This window comes from Lotus japonicus, chromosome 3, assembly GCF_012489685.1.
Source record: "Lotus japonicus ecotype B-129 chromosome 3, LjGifu_v1.2".
Taxonomy (NCBI): Eukaryota; Viridiplantae; Streptophyta; class Magnoliopsida; order Fabales; family Fabaceae; genus Lotus; species Lotus japonicus.
The window spans coordinates 23,992,436-24,003,414 of record NC_080043.1 but is presented as its reverse complement, the minus strand read 5'-3'; positions in this window follow the sequence as shown (position 1 = coordinate 24,003,414).

The following is a 10,979-nucleotide window of genomic DNA, read 5'->3' as shown; positions in this document are numbered from 1 at the left end:
GTATTATACCTGATGTGAAAAGTAATTCATTAAAATTTCAAAAATGCCACCGCTTTAACCTTTCACATCGGGTTTTATAGCAACCGATGCAAAACATATTTACTAATTACTTTTTACATCGGACATATTCTCAACTGATGTGAAAAGTCTTATAAAAGTTCACTGTAATTTCGAAATTGCCACCGCATTACCTTTCACATCAGGTATTTAATCAACTGATGTGAAAACCCTGATGTGAAAAATCCTTTTTCTAGTAGTGGCTGCTTCAAATTGCTGACGATGATTCTAATATGTTATTAGAAAACCCAGTTCAGGATCTTTGGAATTGGACAAGTAACACAAGGAAGAACAAAGCTTCACAACTTGCACACGACTTGCACACAGGGTAGAACGAACACAAGCCACAAATTTGATGGAAGTTCAAGGCAAGAACAATGAATCTCACTAATTATTAAAAAGGGCAAGAACAATGAACACAGGGAAGAATGAACACAGCCACCCTATTCTCAATACATTAAAAAGTTATAGTAACAGTGGTAAAACATAGTTTCACATACATAATTATCAAAAAGGGTGAGGGTATATTTAGTAAGCTATAATTCAGCTGGGCTCATATATATCCTGAATAGTATAAAAAAGATCTTGTCAGCACTTATCATATTAAGTGTTCGTATATTACTGATCCACCTCACTCCTATAGCCTACACTCACATGAATTTATCAGCACCCAAGCATGCACCTAAGTTTAGATAGAGAATGAAAGTGTATCATTTCTTATGCATGAACTCTAATTTATTGAAAGCTATATATTAGATTTAGGTTGAAAATTCTCTAAGTCATTCTTGCATTAATCAGGGACGGATGCACTTGCATCATTAGGGGGGCAAATGCCCCCACTAAATTTTTAAGTATTATACAAATTATATGCATATTATTAAGATATAGTGCCTTATATTTCCCCCACAGAGTCAGAAGTGCCCTCATACAACTAAACTTTAATACTTTATTTTGTATGATACAGTAGAAAGTGAGAAAAGACAAGATAAACAGAGAAAAATAATGAGATAAAGAAGAAATTTTATAAGTTGCTTGGTGTAAATTTTTAAATTATAAATTTGTTTTTGTATATGCCCCCGACTGAAAATTTATGGATCCGGCCGGCATTAACTACTAAACATTTATAGTACTCACATATTATGTGCTTCAAAAGAGATATTTTTTATTACACTATGTAGATTTATCACGAAAATGATGGGCAGACACCATTTTAAATAGAAATTTGAGGACACTTGTAATTTGTGGTGGTGACTTGAGTTTATAAAAAATAAAACTAAATGGTTGTAATCATTTTACAGGTGCAGTTTAGTATCCACCAGAAAAGATCGATGTCCACTAATCTGACCCTCTTTATCAAGGTTTAAAAAGATTTTGTCAACTACTCAACCCCATGAGAATAAGTGTACTAACATGGAACACGAGTTTCACAATGCATTTTTAAGCGGAGTATTTATGTCTTATATAATTCTTATAATAACATAAAGGATGATCATTTTATTAAAAGAAAAAAAAGAATCCGGATGGGGCGGTGATTGTGTGCTGTGTTGAGTAAGATGTTTGATGTGAAGAAGAAAAAGAAAGAGGCAAAAGGTCTGGGCAATTCAACTTCTGATGATGTTAAAATTTTAGCGCAAATGCTAAGCAATTCAAAATGTAATTCTATTCGTGCCGGAAACATTCACATCATGGTAGGGCTAACTAACCTAGTAAAGGTTTTTCTATCTACAAGACTTGAACTCAAAACCTTACTTAAGAGAAACTAAACATGTATCACTTGAAATAATCACGAATTTACCCTTAATTTTTCATATAAGTCTTTAAGCTATCATATGATTTTATAACATAGATGAATTAGAAGTTGCTCCAATACCCTTTTAAAGTAGAGAAATGTGTATTTTATGATTGTGGATGTGGTCGATATTCGTCAGCGTTAACAAATAACAACCGACACTGCCCCTCCCATGCGCTTGTTTGTTTTCACTCCATGGTTCTTATTATTGATTGGCCATTTTTCTCACAATTATTACTGTATATTTTAATTTGTGGCTGCTTTTGTGATTTGTAGTTCGTGGATCTTCCATGTACAAGCGTTTTTATTTTTCATAAAAGAAAGACTTGTGAGACTCAATCACGTGCCACTTACAATGTAATCTGCTGGTCATTTCTACCTTTGGAAAGAGTTTTATTTGATATTAGCAAATAGGTTTTTAATTTTTTTGGTACATGAGCAATTAGGTTTATTGGGTGAAGTATTTTTGTGAAAAGAAAAATAGAAAAATGAGAGTGTAAAGACTACAATGTATGAATGAGACTTGTAAAAGAAAATCATCTTGTAACCAAAAAAGAACAATGTATGAATGAGAGCTATTAGAGAAATACTATATTATTGAACTTGTGGAATCATATTTGGAAAGAAAATTTGAAGTCATAACGAACACTTTCAGTAGTCCTCCCCCTTTGTAAAATCGGGAAAAAGTGACATTTTTATAATTTTAAATTTAAAAGAAAATTAAATAGTATGCATAGGTATCAATACATGATTTTCCGATGTATCAAAAAAAAAAGTAGGAGTATGTGACATAATTTAAATGCATATAGACTACAAATTACTCATTAGAATATTATGTGAGGATTATAATTTTTTCTCATTTGTGATATAATCAATTTTTTTATTACATTTAGTGGTTGATAGACAAATTAGTGAAATTACTCATTCCACGACTAGCCCACTAAGCGGTAGAAAATTTACTAAGGAGTTTTTTTCTCATTAACTAGAGTTAAAGATTGAACTGCAATCACTTGTTTAAGAGACAAAACTAGCGGAATTACCCGTGCCCTGCACGGGTGACTTTTGTTATGTTTTCCGAAAATATAAATATATATAAATGATGGAATAAGACATGAATACACAACCCTTAAGAAAGGTGAAAAGACCATCCAAAAAGAAGTAAAATCAAGGAGCATCCAACAAAACCAATTGCCCATCAAAACACCCATAAAAAGCGATATATAATGGTGAATCGAGAAGAATGAGTAAATAATAGGATCATGAAATAGGGGTATTTATAACCGAACCAGAGGAATTAAAACCGCTCAAACCGATCCAAAAAACCAAAACCGATAACCAAAAAAACTGAAAACCACAAAAACCGATATTTTGTTAATGGATCGGTTTGGTTTTTGGTTCCCATGTTCAAAATCGAACCGATCCAAATCAAACCAAAAGTATTTACTTATTTAAATTTTGACATGCATTATTACCCATTTAACCATACTTATAATGTTTTATTTCATGTATACTCAAACCTTTACAGTAATGTGTTTAACCTTTTCCAAGTTAGGAGACATATGTTTTCTTTTCATTCAGTGAAAGAAAAACCATCAATGTTCTACTTCTTTGCCTCTTACTCAAAACAACACGTTTGTAATTAACATTGATTGATAATCAATTTAGATAGAGTTAATTAGATATTGTCCATGAAATACAGTAATGTTACAAATTGCAATCATCATATCAAAGCGTACTTAATTCATTTTTTACAATATTGATGATATCTTCTCTCTGTAACTTTTCCGGTTCTTCTTGTTTTGTTTTATGATTTTATTTTCTATTTCGTTATTTATTTCAAGATTTTTAGTTTCTTTGAAAAACTGAAATCCAATCTAATCCAAACTAATAAAAATTGGATCGGATCGGATCGGATTTGAAAAAAAAAAGATTGAATGATTAAATTATAAAACTGAAACGATCGGATCGGATGAATTTATCATTTAAAACCGAACCGCGAGCACCCTATCATGAAACATGAAATAAATCATTTTACACAACAAATAAAAAGGAGTGAATAAGAGGATAATAATAAACTAATAATATTGCGATCATACAGTGGTGGTGGAGAATTATAAAATAAAAAATGGAATAAAACTCTGAAAACAATAAATCAAAATACTTATTAAACAATGTCACAAAGAACAGGTGAAAGAGAATGTTATAGATTAAAGAAATAATGTGAGAAATGTCTCAAAAGAGCAAATGAATTCTAACCAATGTGCATGTATAGCAAAATTAATTATTTTCGCATTAAGATAAAAAGCATTACCTTGCACTACCTTGCACATGATTGATAAATTATTTTTTTCTATAGTTGTTTCAAATGAAAGAAAATTTGAAGGTGAAAGTTCATAAACATGAAATCGAATAACGAATTGAGAAACAGAAAAATGAAAGGGAGGAAAGAGTGGAGTATGGAAAATATGGAAGAAGGTTGAAAATACTTACCATGGAGTAGACGAACGGAGAAAAAAAAAACAGGATGAGTTTTTTTTCATAAGAAATCCAAAAAATGGGAATAAGAAGTATAGGATGAATACAAAAAGGAGGAAAATGGAAGTCATTGCCTTGTTGTCGAGGAGATATGCACACACTGATGCTGAAATTGTTACTAATGCTATAAATTTAACATGTAATTTTATTTCCTAAATTAATAATTTTGATTTATTAATGCTTAATTTTTTCCTAAAATGAAATATTCATTATTTGTCAATGAAAAATTAATCAGAAATCAAACATATCAACAAAATTGTAAGTATTAATGTTTTAAGGATTCATTAATTAAATTATATCAATTTATTTTCGAAAATGTGGAATATTCCATTTTGAAAATTCAATTCTTTAATTAATCCTGTCTAATATAATTAAATTTTTTCATTATTTATTAAAAAATATTTCATTGTTCCAATAAATTATCAATTCTTGAGCATCAACGTTTTTAAAATTTGAATTTCAAAAAGATAATGAATTATACTCATTAAATTTAGGAATTAATTAGAGGCATTAATTTCAATTATAAGAAATATAAATTAAGGGTGTAATCAGATCGGATTGGTTCTAATTTATGATTTTTACTTCTAACATGTTCGGATTGGTTCGGTCCGGATGGTCGGATTTGAAATAAAAAAATATTATTTGGAAATATGCACGAAAATTATTCTAAAAACGTGAAAAATTATAAAAAAACTATAGAAAAATCTAACATTTTCAAAGAACAAAACATTCAATAATGACATAATCCATATAATCGAAATAAAAATAACACTTCTAATACAAATATAAATATGTAATGTAATGGGCTGAAAGTGTTTCAATCCCCAAATATGATACCCGAACCGATGGTGATCAGATTCAGTAAAAAAATCTGAACCGAACCAATGATCCAATCTCATCCATCGTAATGTGTTTGGTTCGGATCAGTTTGATCAGGTTCATGGATCAGACCATACCCGTTTACACCCCTAATAAAAATTGTAGTATCTAAAATAGGAAGTATTTATTCAATTGGAATTTTTTTGGCAAATTCAAAATAAAAAATAATGATGCTGAAAATTTAAAAAATTCAATATTTATTTTTATTTGAAATAATTACGAATATTTATTATTAGTATTTAGTATATTATTAATTAAAATAAAAAAGGATTCCAATTATTTTTATGAATCATATTTGCAAAGTTGTAATTTTTTTTTAATATTTGATATATCTTAAAAAAAGAATTTAAGGGAAAATATAAATTGAATTTTTTTACAATCAGAATTGATTAATTTGCAAAAAAATTAAATCTAATAAAAAAAATTTAATCATGGATGAAATGAAATAGGTTCAGAGATGTTCATGTATTGTATCATCTTTTCAAAAATTTGGAGGGGCTGAAAATAATATTATTTGGAATTTATATCCTTACTTTGATAGTTTTTATAAGTATTACTTATGTTTTATTATTAAAAAAGAATTTACCTCTGAGTGTAACAAAAAATAAAATAAATGTGGTTACTGGTATGGGGCAATTTACTTTTGTTGATATATTATTATTTTTCTAAACATTTTTTAAAATTATTAATGTATTGTGTATGTGGCCATAATATTATTAAACTTAGCAATTCATGTGATAAAAAAAGTTTAAATAATTTTTTTTGTTTTCGAGGGAAAATGAATTACTTAAGAGGAGACATGTGGCATAGGTCTTGTAGAAGAAAACATTCTTTTCATATTTATATAGATATAGATAAATTATTATTTGGAAAACGTAGCTTTTAAAATAAACTCTGAAGGAAAGAATCACCTTCTTCAAAACATCTAGTTAATTATCATGAAGCATCTGCTACCTGGAAGAAACATTAAAGAGGAAAAATGTGTATGGCTAATTTTAAAGGTATATTATCCAAGCAAAAACATTTTAAAGAAGTACCTATAGCAAATCAACTCTGCATATGAATGAAACTGTTGGAAATGGGCGAACATGAGTATGGTGGAGTGAATGAGAGGGGAAGAGAACGTGAGTGAAAAATAATGTACCTTTAAAAAATTGTTATTGCATCTGAACAAACTCCTTAATGCAACCAAAGAGAAACATGAATGAGTAAAAATAATGAAGAAACGTGAGTTACAACGAATGGGAAGGTCTCGCGTTTATAATTTATAGTAAACATATAAGAATTACAATTTAAATTAGTGTGTCTTAATTGCTAACAAAAAATATATTCTGATTTGATTTTTTATTATATTATATTAATTAGAATAACTAAATAAGAAATTATTAATAGTTTTTTTCATTCCATGGAATGATTAGGAGTTGATATCCCTGAATAATGGAAAACATTTAAAAATGTATTTTTATAATTGAATCACAAAATTGATTGTGTTAAAGAAATGATTTGAATTTGAAGCACTTGTTAATTTAAATGTTTAAAGTATTTATAAAATTAATTAAATAATTAAAATATGCGAAGTAGAGAACTTGAATACGGGGCATTACAATTTCTTGACCAATATATGCACATATATCTTTGTAACAATAAGAGTCATAAATGTAGTAAAAATTATTTGGTTTAAATTGCTCTTTATATTCCTTAATTAACTAATTTGAATTCAAATTTGAAAAACTTTACTTATATAAATTATTTAATATTTGTAAATTAATTAAAATAAATGATATAATATTTATTTGTTGATATTTTTGAATTTCTTATTTTTCTTATAATATTTGATATATTTAAAAATATTTTCAAGTAAATTTTACATTAAAAATATGAAATTTTATAATAGTAGAGGATATTAAATAGGGTGAGAGATGATCATATGCTTTTCATTTTTGAAATTTGCCGAGATGATCATATGAAATAAAAAATGTGGGAGTACCAAAATTAAAACTTTAATTAAATAAGACAATAATATATAGGGTGGGTCTTGATTGTATGTTGTGACAAAAAAATAGAATTATTTTTTTTCTTGGAGGGAATGTGGATGAATTTGGGGGTGTCATGTTGAAAACCATTAGAATTAGTTTTCAATTGTTAATAACCACTGCATCAAAATACGTGTTTAAATTCTTTTAAAAAAAATCAATAAAAAAGAATATGGGTTTCAATACTTTTTTTTGTTAATATCTCTTTTTACATAAAAAAAAAGAAAACTGAAAATGAAAATTGTAATTAAATTAGTCGTATTGTTTAATTTTTTGAATGTTAGGCATGTGTTTTGTTTAGCATTGATCGTTATTAAAAATAGGAAAACATTTCTAATTTAGGTAGAAACTTAATGAGTTTGGCGGTATTTTCATATATATATATATAGATATAGTTATAGTTATAGGTTAGAAACTAATGATATTTTAAATTAAAAGTTTCAATATTTATTATCAACACTGCTGTTGGAGTTGCACATACAAAGGATTCCAATTTTTGGTGTGTATCATATTTTTGAATTTGTAATAAAAAATTAATGTTAGATTTATTTTTAAAATAATTTCAAGTTATTTTTATATTTAAAATTAAAAAAAAAAGAAAAAGATTCGTAATAATACTTGAATTGTTACAAACTTTCATAAATATAACATTTAAAAATATACATTCAAGTGTATCATATGGAATAAGAAATTATTAATAATAAATGAAATTAAATAGGGTGAGAGATGAAATATGTTGTAACAAAAAAAGTGGGATGTCTTTTTTTTTCTTGGAGGGAAAATGAATTATTTAGGAAGGGACATGTGGCATAGGCTTCTAGAAGGAAACATTATTTTCATATATATATAGATGTATTTTATTTTATCTGTTTTGTTTTTTCATTATGATTTCTCTATCACATTACAAAATGGCCCCAAAAAGCTCATCCTTTTATCTTCCATCAGCATTTTCCAGAATCGACATTTTTTATCCTATGTTTCTCTCAATCGTAAAATTCATCAGCCCCAAACCTGCACCATTTCTTTTTTCCATGGATTCTCTAGCTTGGAACTGGTTTTGTTTCAATACAATTTTGCTTACCCAAAAAAAAATGTATTGCTTGGTTTATATTTGGTGAGACCCAAAAGACTTGGAAAAAAGAGAGAATGATTACGCCATGTCCATCTCTTTTTCTCCAACACTTCAATTTGTCTTCTTAATTTCTTCATGCTTCTTACTTCCATGCGTTTTCTTTATTTCATTCATTTTGTGCTTATAAAATATGAACAACCTTAAGCAGCTTGTTGAATGGCTGTGCTTCGCTCAATTTTTTTTGATGCTTTTAACCAAGTTGCACTTCCTCCACCTATGATGTGTCTAATATACAGAAACATGGAAGGAAAATGATGGCTCTTGAGGACATGGTGGAAAAGACTGTTGATAGGAGGCAGAAAAGGATGATCAAGAATTGAGTTTCTGGTGCAAGTTCAAGAGCAGTAAAACAGGTGATCTTTCTATTTCTTTATTTTTAGTTCAATAAGTCCTTATTTTCAATTTGTTTTCCTTCAATAAAAGCACTCAATCTGAATGATAGATACTGTAAACATGCATACATAAATGTACTCGAGCGTAATGTCTAAAGTCTTGAAGTGGAAATTGAAAGGCTGATGAAACAAATGGTTAGATTATTGTGTTATACTAAAAAAGATTAACAAATGGTCTTCATTCATAAAGAACAGCAAGGAGCGGAATTGCGGTGTAAAACATGAACTGTACATAAGACACCGATCCATAATCTTCTGACACAAATCCCTTGTTGCTTCGTGCATGCTTTCTTGACCTGCATAAATTCACATCCAATATAATTAAGTGAATTTTGTAATATTTATTTAGTAAAAAGAACAATTAATACTATTTTCATAGAATACTATATGCCTATAATGTCCCCGAGAGTTAGCTCAAGTGGTAAGAGTTAGGGGACATAAGGGTTGGGGAGGGGAAGGTCCAGGGTTCGAATCCTGGAAGGGAAATTTGAAGGAATTTTCTAACTTACTAACAACTAACCACTAACATTTGCCTATAAAAAAAAAACTATATGACTATAATACAAAGAATCATGTACGTTATATACTTACGGTTGTTCTTCCTTCCCTGAACCTATTAAACTCAGATGATGCATGAAAAAATATAATATACAACCCACTTAAACACCCAAAAATATTTTACATGTTAGAATTAACAGATTAACACATAAATTGTTTATAATACCGAATGAAAATGAATCTATAGTACTCTATAAACCATACCTTATAGAGTTATATTTGAAAATACTTTCTCGTACACAACATTAATTGTTTTGTCAGAAGGTAGATCATCATGATTTTCTATTAGGATCCGTAGCCCTTGTTTGTTTTTTACTCTAGATATAACAACATATAATTGTCAATGGCTGAAGACTCGCCTCGGAAGATATAATCCTACACACCCAAGTATTTACTAATAAATAAAATACGAATTTTTTGGTAATATATGTCAGTACCTTTGTACATTTTCATTTTAGCCAACTGCAGAATAAGAACCACTGGACCATCGTGTCCTTCAGCAACATATTGTAAAAATTGTTGAGCAAAATCTTCTCATTGTTGACTGTAGTATCTTCTTTCTTGAAGTCTGATAGTTGTCATTTGGCTACGACAACACCTATGACGTCTGCATCAAAATATCAAAAGTGAAAATCTCTATATTTATTTAAAAAATACAAATACTTTTTACACATACCGATCAATTCCTCGTCTTCTTTAAGATTTTCAAATATTGAACCACATGGTGCGAAGCTAAACCCATAATAGGGAATTTTTTGAGCTTCTATAGGTTTCACTTCAGTTTGCAACTTGAAATACAACCTGCATGGATGAGTGCAGGGTGTGTATTTGTAATTATTGATAGCGACGCTGAGAATGACAATTTCATAGCACAACCCCTCTTTTAAGGCTGACTCAAATTTTACAACATGGCTACTCCACACTGTAGCCTGAATCTTGTCACCCTGGAAATTGTTGGATTTTCGTTAAAAAAAAAATGAATGAAAGATTTTTTTTTTTGAAAACAGATCAACATGCTCATATCTTAAAAAACGCAAGGGCATGAATTTGTTTATAAATTTAAACCTTAGCATCCAAGAGGATCATGTCAATTTCTTTAATATCGGGTTTTTTTTTTTAAAAAACATTATTCAAGTATAATGTTCAAATCCTTAATTTCATATCATTTTTAAATGTATATTTTATATCTTTTCATTATTTATTTAATATTTTATTACAATATTCAATTATTATTTTTAAAAGCTATTCAATCAATTTTAGCATTAACGTTTTTTTTTGAACGTGCATTAATGGTTGTTTAAAATAGGAAAAAATTTGAAATTTATGTAGTGATTGGAGAAACTTAATAATGAGTATAGAGAAACCTAATAATGATTGTTTTAATGGTTGTTTAAAATAGAAAAAAAAATTGAAATTTAAATGACTTTTTTTAATATAGTTGTATTTTAATATATAAAAAGAAACGACATATGAATGTCAATATTTTTTTCATTAATATATGTTTATTTTTTAAATTAATGAATTATTATTTTAATATTTTTGTTTTTTGGTAATATTTGTATAAACAAATCTGGATTTCATGCTATTTTTTCGTTAATATCAGT